Source organism: Alnus glutinosa, chromosome 6, assembly GCF_958979055.1.
Source record: "Alnus glutinosa chromosome 6, dhAlnGlut1.1, whole genome shotgun sequence".
NCBI lineage: Eukaryota > Viridiplantae > Streptophyta > Magnoliopsida > Fagales > Betulaceae > Alnus > Alnus glutinosa.
Window position 1 is genome coordinate 19,409,662 of NC_084891.1, and position 13,640 is coordinate 19,423,301.

The window sequence follows — 13,640 nt, forward strand, 5'->3', positions numbered from 1 at the left end:
CATGCATGAATACATGGGAAAGGCCTCTTTGAACTCAAGTGTTGCAACCGACATCAAATATGTACTATTCCACCGAGTTGGTACATTGAAAAATAATTTCTTATGAAAATATAAACCAGACTCCAAATAATGCCTAGAAGGGTGGTTGAATAGGTGTATGACAATATAATGCGAAATTAAAATTTAATCAACCACAAACAAACAATCACCAAAATATGAAAAGCAATGATGCAATTGACATAGATATTTGGTGACGAAGTGGAAACTCTTTGAAGTCAAAGAGAAAAACCACTCTGGGGTAGCCAACCCAAGAAATCAATGCAATAACTATGAATCTGCGAATTACAAGATGCTAATACTAACAAAACCTCTGCAGTCATCACACTCTTGAATTACAACAAGTGACCCACATGTCTGCTTCTCTCCCAGAACCTCTGGAGAGTTCTTCTTGATCTCCTTAACCGGAATTCTGGTTGGCTTCAATTGTTAAAGGTTGATGGTTAAACAATAACCAAAACTCTAAGAGAGATTTAACATTAATAGTCCAGGTCTAAAACTCTTTCTTAGCACACTGAATTCTATAGTATAAACCTTAATAAATTCGAGCTTAGAAGTCCCTTTAAATAGACCTCTGAATAAAACCCAATTCGAGTTGGAATAGAATTTCAGAAAAATTTATCTAGATTTTTTGTCGTATATTTCAAGGTGATTTTGGCATAGGAAACGTCCAAATTAGGAAAAACCTATTTGTAAGATATTTGTTTCCTTTAGTGTCAGATTTACAAAACTGCTAATTTTATTACAATCTGATACTTGATCTGGAAGTTATGGTTAAAATACGAAAACGCACTCAATCTGGAATTTACAAATCCGATTTTAACTCCACTTAATGAAATTTCAATTTTCTCCTTTCCTTGATTAATTAGGCGTAACAACATGTTCTAGATCTTCCAATTTGAGTTGGATTCAGTCTTGGATAAAATTCTTCATCGACTTAACCAGTAGACTAAAACTTACAACCAAATAAGTTTTGACACCGAATTTGCCAACATTAAAAACCTAGCATCTTAGAAGTCGATTGCAATTGCTTTGCAATTTCAGCAAGTTTAATCAACCTTCCCTTTGAAGCAACCAAGTACTTAATTCCATCCTTGATACGGTCAACTATCATAGATACCTCACCAAGCCCATCTTGAACCAACAAATTAGTTATGTGGGCACAATAGTGCACATCAAACAATTTACCACCAACAACCAAAACTTTTCTCATATTAAATACATCTCTCAAGACCCTAATGGATGTATCATTCGCTTTTGCATTGTCAATCGTGACTAAAGATATTTTGTTCTCAATACCACATTCTTGAAATCTTTTTTGAAGTGCATCTGCGATAAAAAAAGCTAGAGTGTGGTGGCGGAATATTAAAAAGGTTGAGCACATTCATATTTAGACACCATTCAGAATCAATGAAATGACATGTGACAACCATGTATGAAACCTTTTGACATGAAGTGCACTGTCGGTAGTGATGTTCACTTTGGGAACCACTTTCAAGAAAGCCTTCAATTTTTGCTTATCATTGTCATAAGTGGCAAAACAATCTTTCCTTGGAGTAGCCCGAGTAATTCTTTCCTAATAGGCACACAAGCCTTCATAAACTTGTTAAACAATACATGCTCCACAAGCATAAAAGGGTAATCATGATACAGATTCATATGTGAGCATAGTTCGTTTACCTTCCTTTGATCATAGCTAAAATTAGAGATCGTACCCACATCATTAGACTCCTTACCATCAATTGACAAAAGTCTCTACTTATTCTTGGAAACATTGAATGACAAACAATTTCTCAAGTGCCAACCCAGTGTACTTGTACAACTTGACTTTGACAGTGGATCTTCTTCATTAAAAACTTTAGTAGTGGCAAAATCTACAGATGGGTCGCCAAAATTTTTTTGGGTTAGTAGTAGTAACATCATTGCTAATTCCAAATATATCCTCATTTTCATACTCCTCTACCTCAATTGGTTCTTGGTTGTTCAAATCCCCATCCTCCATCTCTTTTAAGAAAATATAGTAGGTATTATTAGGAAAAGATAGAGTTACAAGATGAACCAGAAAGCATATACATGAAGAGGCTTTACAATCATTAATTAGAGCATAAACCATTCAATAGAAAATTAACAAACAATATGAACCCATCATTTATGAACCAGAAGCCTTCTCCTAACCAGAATAGTTGATCAATTTCTATTTCAATGCTATGATATGCCTATCATAATAGTGACTACTAAGCAATCAGCATACAGTTCAGAAACCAGATAAATTAAAAATACATAGCATACTCATAATTCATAAAAAAAAATGCAGTGTCTTACATAGCATAACATTAGTCAGCAAAGGGTTAATTCAGAATTTTACATTCAGAGAATCATAAAGCAAAATAGGGTATCTTGGGTTTTATAATCAATAATGAGCCCATAAACTATAAAGTAAACAAACCACATAGATATTGTAATTTGTAAGCAATGATCATGTTACGTAGTCTACTAGCAATTTAGATAAAAAATAAAAGAAAATAAAAAAGAAAATCTACAAATTATCCATCAAAATAAATAAACTCAGAAAAAATACTCAGTATGCTCTATGCGACTATGTGGGTTTGTAGCTTGCAGAGTGCCAGAGTCGAATAAGAAAACCAAGCTTGAATAAAGGCAATGATTGAACGGCCGTCCCTTGAAAGATGCAAAATCATCTCATATGATACTGGAAAGATAATACAGAATAAATGAAAAATTATAACTGATAATTGATAAGATTATAAGAACATCGAAGAGGATATAAGAAAAAAAAGGGAGGGGGGGGGGGGGGAATATAAAAAAAAAAGCCCCATCAACTAACAACCGATTTTAAAATAGCCCCATAAATTTTCAATTGTGCTAAAGTGACCCATCAAACTGTCAAGGTGCACCAAAAATAAGAAGAAGAAGAAGAAGAAGAAAAATAAAAAGAAATTAATAAAAAAACTATTTTTTGTAGAAAAGGAAAAAAAAAAATAATTTTTTTTTTTTTTTGGATAAATACAAAAGCAGTCCTTGTAATTGGCCTAAATTACAAATCGGTTTATGTGGTATAAAAATAATTTAAAGGTCATCAGGGTAGGCCAAAATAATAATTTAATCCATACAAGCCAACCCCACCTGAGGTGGCCTGCGAGCCACCCTAGAGGTGGCCAAGGGTGGCCCAACTCTAGGGTGGCTCACAGGCCACCCCATGGGACAGGGGTGGTGGCTGCTCACCCCCTGACACCTCTAGGGTTGTGTGTTTTTTTTTTTTTTTATTATTATTAATTTTTTATTTTTATTTTTATTTTTAACTAAGAGTAACACTTGTCACCATTTTATTGGTATTAACATGGAAACTAACGGAATATGTCAAGTATTTTGACTGTAGGGACAAAATTTTTATTTTACCCTAACCTAATGACCTCTCAATTATTTTTATATTGCAGGAAATGATTTATAATTTAGGCCAATTATAGGGACTAATTTTGTAATTATCCGAAGAAAATAGTTTTTTTTTTAATTTTTTTTTTTTTAAGAGAATAAGGGTATTATCGGAAAAAAAAAATGGTATTTTTGGCATACCTTGGTAATTTGATGGGTCACTTTAACACACTTGAAAATTCATGGGGCTATTTTAAAATCGGTTGTTAATTGAGGGGGCTTTTTTATATTCTTCTCAAAAAAGAAAACATAAGTATTTAACTTTAGGGGTGAAAAAGCGGTTGCGGTTAGCGGTTATTGGCTAAAACCGCTAACAGCAACCACCTAGTGGTTATCAGAAATCTGCAAACCGCCTCCGCCAACCGCCTAGGCGGTCGACGGTTATGAAATAACCCTCGATTGGTGGCAACCAGTTTTATTTATTATTTTTTGATTTTTGTTCGGCCTTTTTGTTGTTGGTGTCCAATGCCGATCACCAATCATACAACAAAGATTCAAATTGTCAACCACAAAGATTTAGATCTAAGACCTAGAATAACAAATTAAGGCACAAATATTCAAATCTAAGACTTAAAATAACAAATCAAGGCACAAATATTCAGATCTCAAAAGCAATAAAAGAAAACATGTTCGTAGAAGCTCAAATCTCACCGAAGACGGTATTGATGGGGTTCATGGCCGCTGGCCGCATCGTCAAACGCTACACATCGGACCATCGGTGAAGGTGACATAGGATGGCTTCATTCTGTCACCCTGGTCGTTGGCAATGATCTCGTCGACGACACGTTCGTGTTGTAGAGAGAGAGAGAGATATGAGAGCAGGCTGAGAGAGTGAGAGTCGAGAGAGAGGGAAGCGATGAAGGGTGTTCGGCGCACTAGGAGTGAGAGATTTAGAGATGTTTCATTGTTTTGTTTTAAAGCCCTAACGTCCAAACGACGTCATTTTGGTGTTAACACCAAAACGACGTCGTTTCATATATAAAAAACATAAATATATATAATAATAATAATAATAATAATAAAGGAACCGCTAATCGCCTTTGCAAAAATCGCTAACCGCCCATGTAGGGCGGTTTGCAGTTAGTGGTTAGCGGTTTTTAAAGTGGTTTTAACGGTTTTGTGGTTGTACGGTTAGCGGTTATGGACGGTTATTTCACCCCTACTTAATTTGCTTTAGTTGCTTCCTTGAAGAAGATAAGTAGTTGATTTTTAGCTTGAAATCTTCTTTGAAAATCAAGTTGGCTTCTAAATATACAATGATCTTGCACTCGTAGAACCAAATCAAGAGAGTGAAGAGAGTGAGAGACTGATACCTACCTAGTGCACGACCAGTCATTAGAATAACAATCACAATCAAATTGAAAAAAAATTAAAAGAGCAGGTTCCTAAGCATTTCCTAAGGTGGGACTTGGAACTTGAAAATTTGAAATGGACCAATTACCAAATGGTTGAAAGTTGAAACTCGAAAATTTTCTCCAAATTTATTCGGTTACTCCACCAAAACTTGGTTGAAATCAGTTGAATAGTTGCAAACAACTAAACAAATGCCTAGGGTCCTAAAACACACTGTTTTTTTGCTATAAGTCATAAGTTAGTTATACATTTATTATTTATGCAATTAATTTATACTTAACCATTTATTATAAGTTATTTCATATTTATATAATTAATAATTATTCATTTATCTATTATTCTTAATCATAATTACACTAAATCATAGGATCAAAGCCTATAAATTATTAATTATTAGTTTAAATACTAAATTCACAATAATCATACATTGATACTTAATTATTATTTTATACTTTTTTGAAAAATTAATTATCATTTTATAATTAAGCAAGAAGTATTATTGTATATTTGTATTAATCAAAATTATGTGTTTATTGTATGTAGTTATAACTTATACTCTAATCTTTATAATTTACATTTCTATGAATTGTATACGTAATGTCGCATAATTCCAAAATCCTAACTCATAAGTCATAAGTATATAATTCATAGTAATATAAACTATAAAGATTAGGTTATAAGTATAACTACTATAACCATATACATGATACTAAATCTTAAAAGTTAGGTGATATACTCATATGGCACAATGTATTTTCATTATAATGTAAATTATACGAATCTAACGTACAATTCATATGTGATATGATTATCTCATTAAGTATATAACATGATTAGATGATGCTTAGTCAATAGTCAAACATAATAAGTGTTGTTGATATGAATCATATAAGTGTTACATCTTTTACATTATATAATGAAGATACATCGCACCATATCAGTATATGACATAACTTTTAAGATTTAGTATCATATAAATTGTTATATCATATGTTGATTCAACTACCATTAGTCTATTAGAATTTTAGAAACCATTAAGGTTAGATCATTTAAGATATGACCATATGATTAACTTTTATCATTAAATTATATATCATATAGATACATATAGATATAATTATTTAATTATAGTTTATACTTCATAGATATAATTATATATTGTATACTAATCAATTATTGTTACTTAATAATTAATATTGAATATATTGATATACATATATACTATATAAAATCACAATGACTGTTATTAAATTGTTACTTAATAAGTAAAAGACTATATATGTTATTTCTAATAATTAATATTATATATATATATATACACACACACACATATATTTATTAATTATATGCATATATATAAATATATACGAGTCGTACTAATAAGCGATCCAAGCCGTTATACAAGTATGTTCGCGAAATTTAAGCTAGTGAGCTGAGTTTTATACGGGTATATATCATTTAATAATATAGTATAATTTCGTGTCCACGAATCACTTATTTAATAATCGAGTCGAGCACGAGTTGAGCTTTATCGAGCCAAGCTCGGGCAAACTCACTGGTATCTTTGTTCGTATACTCCCTTAATTGCGCCATTAATAAAATAAGTGTCGGATATGTTTCCAATTTATCGACGCTTTATTATAAGCACTGATAAATTTATCAGTGCACTAATAAAAGTGCCGATAAATTTGTCGGCACTTTGTAATGTGACAATAAAATGATGGATTATTTTCGGCATTTTCCAAAGCGCTGGTAATTTAGCAGCATAATTATTAAAAGTACCGGTAAATCTTTTTTAAAAACGACGCCATTTTGATCATGCTCTAATAAACACTCAAGCTAGATCCATATCTTCCTCATCACTGATCTCTCCAAATCTGCTCTCACTCTCTCTTCTGATATCTCTGATGTCTCCCTCTCATGCTGTCTCTCTCTCCTTCGTCGGTCTTTCTCTACAAGAAATCATCCTAAGGCCCGAATTTTTCCAAAAAAGGTATTATTTCCTTCTTAAAAATAAATTTCTTTTTGCGTTTTTATTTTCAAAGTCTTTCTTTCTTCAATGATATCTGTGTTTGGTTACGACGAAAATGTACGAGAAAAATATGGGAAAGGCAAGCAAGATACAATATTTTGGTTCAATAGGGTTGGCGTTGAGATTTTTTTGTTTGGAATATATCTCAAAGCTACAGCTTAAAGAATCAAGAACAAGCATCATGAAATCATAGCAAAAGATAATACAAAACAAAAATTTGCACACGCGTGAGAGCCATACCTCAAATTGGCTAGCACTTGGTGTAAGGGCTGATTTGATTCCTCTTGCTCGTCCTTCAATCCACACATGTAGAACAAGGGTTTAGAGACTTGTAATTCTTCTGCTCAATTCTAATTATGAGACCAAGAGAATGAGCTCTAATGCCTACACAAGACTTGTAATTCTTCTGCTCAATTCTGATTATGAGACCAAGAGAGTGAACCCCAATGCCTACACAAGCACCCTTTAAAAAGGCTTGTATTTTTAAGTCAAGTTAGAACTAAGTTTCCTTGTCAAAGTATGACTTGGGAAACCTAGCTACACTCACTATGTTATACGGACACTAGGGTTTCTCCTTGTGTAATCAGGCCAAGCTTAATACGGGATAATAATCAGCAGCAATAGGCCTAAGACACTTGTCATCTCATAACTTGTTTTGAGTTACTATTAATTACATTTTATTCTACTAGAAATTGTAATTGCACTCCAATATTTATTTTGATTAATCAAAACTCAACAATGACATCTTATAAATGCAATTGACCTCTCCATGAAATTATCCATAGTTGAATTAAATTCATAAATAAACTGTCACTTTACTTCACTATCTCTTAATCCTTCAAAACACGATTTAATCTCTTAATTATTTTTGTACTCTTGAAATCACATTTCACTTGCTAAATTAAGTTTTAGTAACTCCTTACTAAATTATTCCGGCCAAAGATTTAGAATAATCAATTCCCATTAAATTTATCTCAAGGAGATATTTCATATCGCTTTGATTAAATCAAATGATTATGGATTCATTTTGTGGAATAGTGTTCCCACAATGCTATACGTGATTACCCAATACATCAAGATTTTAACCGTAAAATATCTCACTCCTAATATATCAAAGTGACTTCCACTTCACATTTGAGTTCATATTTCTTTCAGGATTGAGAGTCAATGCTATAAGCAGTTGTGGGTTCAAGTCATTCATATTGACAGTAGTTATATAAAATAGCAACTCACGTGGTTCATTCAGAATATTGTAACCACACCAACATATCATTCAAAAGTACTCTCCACTTCCATGATTGATGTGTGTTTTAAATAGTACTCGCAAGCGCACGAATCGTTTGAAATATAGTGTGTGCAAGTGCGAGGTCGAATCCATAGGAAAATGGTCAAATATTGGTGTCTTGTTTAATCAACCTCATTTTAACCTAGTTCCAAAGGTTTGAGAATTGATTCAAGAACAAAAGACTAAATAAAAGAGATGGAATGAAGTATGCAAATTAAAAGGAACTAAGGCTAAGGAATCCACCAAACCAAATCCAACAACTCACACTCTTGATTTCCACTTGAACACCCAAAGAACATTAAGCTTAGGGTGTCATTCAAGTTTCTTAACCATAAACCCGAGAACCATTAAATGAATCCAACACATAGACAAATCATAAAGAGTACCAATTGAAATCAAAACATCCAATGTATCACTCAATCACAATGGATATCATCATTCAAACCGATAAAACAATGTAGTCATCGGTTGAAACACATAAAATGTCCTCTTTCCACCACTAACCACATTCATTGCAAAAGATAAAGCTTTAAACGAATGGAACTTGAACAACTAATATGATATATATCATTAAATGTGCAAGTGGTACAGCAAGATTATGAGTGTCATCAATGGAAAGGTTTCTTCCTCAACCCTAGTTGAGGTTACTAGCCTTCCATGACTAAGAACACCACAAGAAAATGATGAACAACCATGGAAATGAAAGAAAAGCTTCACAAAGAGAAAGTGTCTGAAAATAAAACTACTGAAATACACTACAAGATGCATGAAATTAAACCTATCTACTGTTTTTCTGCTCTATTCTACTCTATTTTACTCCTCTAACAAGGAGGCATGGCTATGGCTTTTATAGAAGAAAGCTAGGGCTAGAAATCCATGTACAATGACTCATCTACCCTCCTCTAGGGTTCCTCTGCTGCTAGAGACAACCAAGAACATGAAACCAGCGTGTTCTGCTGCGAAAATCAGAGGGAGGACTGCTTTTTGGCTTCTGATTGGGTGTTCTGGCGCGCTCTGCAAAAGCAGGTTCTGGGAAAATTCGATCGATCGACTTCGGGCAAAGTTTCGATCAATCAACTTTTAAGTTCGATCGATCGACTTTTAAGTTCGATCGATCGACTTTTCAGGACCTCCGAATTTCCAGTCATTTCCTTATGAAATTTGCCATTCCTCTCTTATTGTCCTACAGAAACAGAAAACACAAAAACTAACCAAAACATTAGAAAATAACAAGGCTAAAGGTCTTAACTAGTGCAAATCAAGGGGTCCAAATACACAATATTTGGCACTCATCAATGATCAAGATATATTATGAAATATTTATTGGAATTTGTTATTCTTAATCTCTGGACAGAGTATTTTAGTAAGAATTACTAAAATTAGTTATGAACTATCTCATTGAGCTAGTTAATGGAATTGGTTATTCTTAATCTTTGATCGGAGTATTTTAGTAAGAGTTACTAAACTTATTATCTACAAAGTGAAATGAGATTTAACAAGTACGAGAATATTTAAGGAATCAAAATGGGTACTCGAGAATAAGAGGTCCTGAATTAAAGTGCAGTTATTTTATGACTTTAATTCAACTAAAAATTATTTCATGGAGGGGTCAAATGAAAAATATAAGAAGCCGTTTGGATTATTCGAATAATAAAAAATAAAATACTAGGAGGGCAGTTACAATTATTTAGTGGAATCAATAGTAATTAATAGTAACTTAGAACAAGTTATGAGGTGACAAACTTCCTAAGCCTATTGGAGTTAGAAAGGTGCCTATGTTTTCTTGGTTATTCGAGCAAGAAAATCAAATTAGCCTCCAGTACTAGTGGTAGCCAAATTGCTATGGTTTTTCATAATTTTTAGGAATTTTTATTTTGCTTTGGTTTCATGATGCTCTTTCTTGGGTGTTTTTTTTTTTTGCATCTTTGATCTATAGATAAACTCGATGGAAATACATGGTAACTAGATGGGACCTTTCTAATTAAGGAATTATGTGACTGTTCGATCGTTTAGGCACTAAGATTGGGTTTTTAGATGAGATATTTCTAATTTAGAAAATTATGTGACACAATTGTAGAGTTTTGAGTAAAGACTTCAAGAGAATTTTCAAGGGATCAAACATAATAATATAGGACGACACGCAATGATGAGAACCTAATGGGGAGTTTGAGCAATCGAGGTAAGCAACTTACCCTTGTGCTGGTATTTTTATTAAGAGAAAACTTCACTTACCACTTTCGTAATCATACCCATAAACTTTAGAAGTGTCAATTTATTGTATCAATTTTTCAATTTTTTTGAACTTCACCCCTCCGTTAGAAGTTTTCAGTAAATCCTAACGGGGTTTGTCAAAATTTCTAAAATACCCCTCTTTTTTCCCAAGAAGAAAAAAATTGCATAGATTTAGGTGTTGGTCAGAATTTAACGGAATTTGAAAAAATACCCATGCCTAAATCTTTAAAAACAAATTTATTTCTTTTTTTTTTTTTTTGAAAAAAAATTTGTACTTTAGGAATTTTGACAAAGATCAGGATGGTAAGTGAATTTTTCTCTTTTATAAATATTGACCCAGTGCATTTTATGTACAATATTATGTAAGGTTTTCAAAGAAAAGCCCGGGTACCTATTGAGCACTCTGAAATGTATGAAAATATTTTTATGCATTAAATTTGTGACATAGATTGCTTTTATAAATGTTGTCTCAAATTATGTGTGAAATGTCTTAAGGACTACTTTGGTATATTAAAATTTGATGGCTATTTTGTATTAGAGTTAAATATAAAAAAGCCACATGAATTAACAACCAATTTTAGAATAGCTCCCTGAATTTATAAGTGTGCACCTATCAAACTACCACTGTGTTTCAAAAAGGTCACTTTTTCCAAAAACACCATTATCCTCTACAAAGCAAAAATAAAAAATTAATAAAAAACTATTTTTAAACAAAAAATAAAATAAAAGGGGGTGGATTAATAGAAAAAGAAAAAAAGAAAAAGAAAACTATTTTTTTTTCGGATAAATGCAAAATCAGTCACTGTAATTGGCCTAAATCACAAATCACTCCCAGCGGTATACAAATAATTCAGAGGTCATCAGGGTATACTAAAATAACAATTTAGTCCATACAGTCAAAACACTCTACAGATTCCGATAATTTCCACGTCAGCACCAATAAAATGATGACATGTGCCACTTTTAGTTAAAAAAAAGGAAGAAAAAAGTTAACTCTATGTGGTACCAAAATGAACTCAGATGTCTCTATGGTATGCCAAAAATAAAAATCACTCCCTCTAGTCAAATTCCGTTAAAAAAATGTGACAGATTCTGTTAGATGTCATGCCAATGCCAATAAGATTGTGACATGTGTCACTCTTAATAAATAAATACAATATATTAAAATAAAAATATTATTATTTTCTTTTAATTAAACAATTTTAATTTTTAAAGTTTTTAATTTCTTTAACTTTTTAGATTTTTTTTTTGTTTAAAAAATAGTTTTTTATTAGTTTTTTTTTTTTAGATATAAGGGTATTGTCGAGAAAAGTGGCATTTTTGGAATATGGTGGTAGTTTGATGGGTCACTTTAGCACACTTGAAAATTCAGGGGCTATTCTAAAATTGGCTGTTAGTTCAGAGAGCTTTTTTATATTTAACCCTTTGTATTACATAATGATGTTATTTATGGTGAAATGATGAATGTGATGACACCGATTACCATGTGTAATTTAATATATGTGGAGGTGGTGCAACACATCATTAATTGAGGTGTGACCTCATTGGCTATTAGCTCTAAGTAAATGGGGCCTGGACAATAGGGTTCCGCAAAGAGTGGATGTACATACCAGTCATTGCTGAAAGGTGATGTGCAGGACAAGCACATCCTTGCTCTAGGAGTGATGCAGAGCTAGTGATGTTTGTATGGATATTCTATGTATGAAATGATGAAACTTACAAAGGGAATGTCTTCAGTAAAATGTTTTAAGATAAATATTTCTAAAAGGTTAATTTTGAAAACAAATGTTTAAAGATACTTTAATCTGCATAATGAAATGTTCACAATCACACATTGGCAACAACTTACTTGCTTACTAAGTTGTGGACTTATGCTTTATCTTTTCCACTTGTAAAACATCTTTGTTTTACATAGAAGCCATCTAGGTTTTGGGTAAAAATGACCTCGAGGTAGATATAGTTGTTTGTTATGATATTTATTTGGTTATTGTTTGAGGACATTGCAGGATTTTGCAGGCTACTCACAATAATTAATACTTTTGGGTGACATTGCAGACTTAGTGCTTTGAGATGTGTTTGTGTATTAAGATTTAGTATAGATCTTCTTTTATAGTGATGATGTATATAATGTGATGTTTTCATTTAATGTGATGATTCTTAGTAAATACTTTGGTTGTAATTATTATTTTTCATAGAATAAAAGAAAAATCAAATGTTTCCGCTGCTTAGTATTCTCTTTATGAGGAGTAGACGTATTCCTTGGGGCTTATTTACTGGGTAAATATGTTAAGAGAGGTGCATCGAGTTAATTACTAGTTAATTGATTTCGAGGGTATTACAGATCCAATCAATGTTAACATGTTAATAAACATCCCAAAAGACTAAGGATGATCATAAAAAAGTGGCATGGGCTACTGCAAAAAATTTCAACAGCACCCTACATGAACACATATATGCTTATGGAAGCCTGAAGTTTCATAAACTTCAATCCAAGCCATCCCTTTGACATAGCCTCACTCTGATACCGATTGTTAAGATTATATGTATAAAAACACAGTGGAAAAATATCAGGAATAGCATCAAGAAAACATGGCATTGATTGTAACGCACCGCCTTTTACAAAAAGGCGTAATTATATATCTAAATATTTACGTGACATTACGACATTAGAGGTGCGATAATAATAGCAGAAAATACGTGTATCTTTTTTTTTTTTTTTTTGAAACAAGATGAACAGTTTATGCATGACACATCAGAGCTTTAACTAAAATACTTCAGAATAGATAGATGTAGAAAGAGAGTTTCTACATAATAATTACACATAAAATGGTAGCGTATGTGCCACATGTGGCACTGGAAATATACATCTATAGTCAAAATAATAATACTAACTATAGTGTGATAATTATTGCATACCAACGGAAATAAAGACGAGTTTCGTTAGAAATATAAACAGAGATGGACTAAATAAGAAGGATAGTCCAATATGCAAAAGAGGCAACAGTTAGCCTCATCTTCAAACCCCAGGATCATCACAGGGATCCTAGTACTCCTGACAGTCTTCATTCTCAAATCTTGTACATTCATGCAGCAAGTTGTTGATAGAACCACAGTCCATATAACCCTAAGTGAGTTTGTTGTTTCCAATAATATAATGAAAGGTGATTTATTTATGAAATGCAACACAATGTATATGATTCTATAATCACATGTATATGCAATATATAGTCC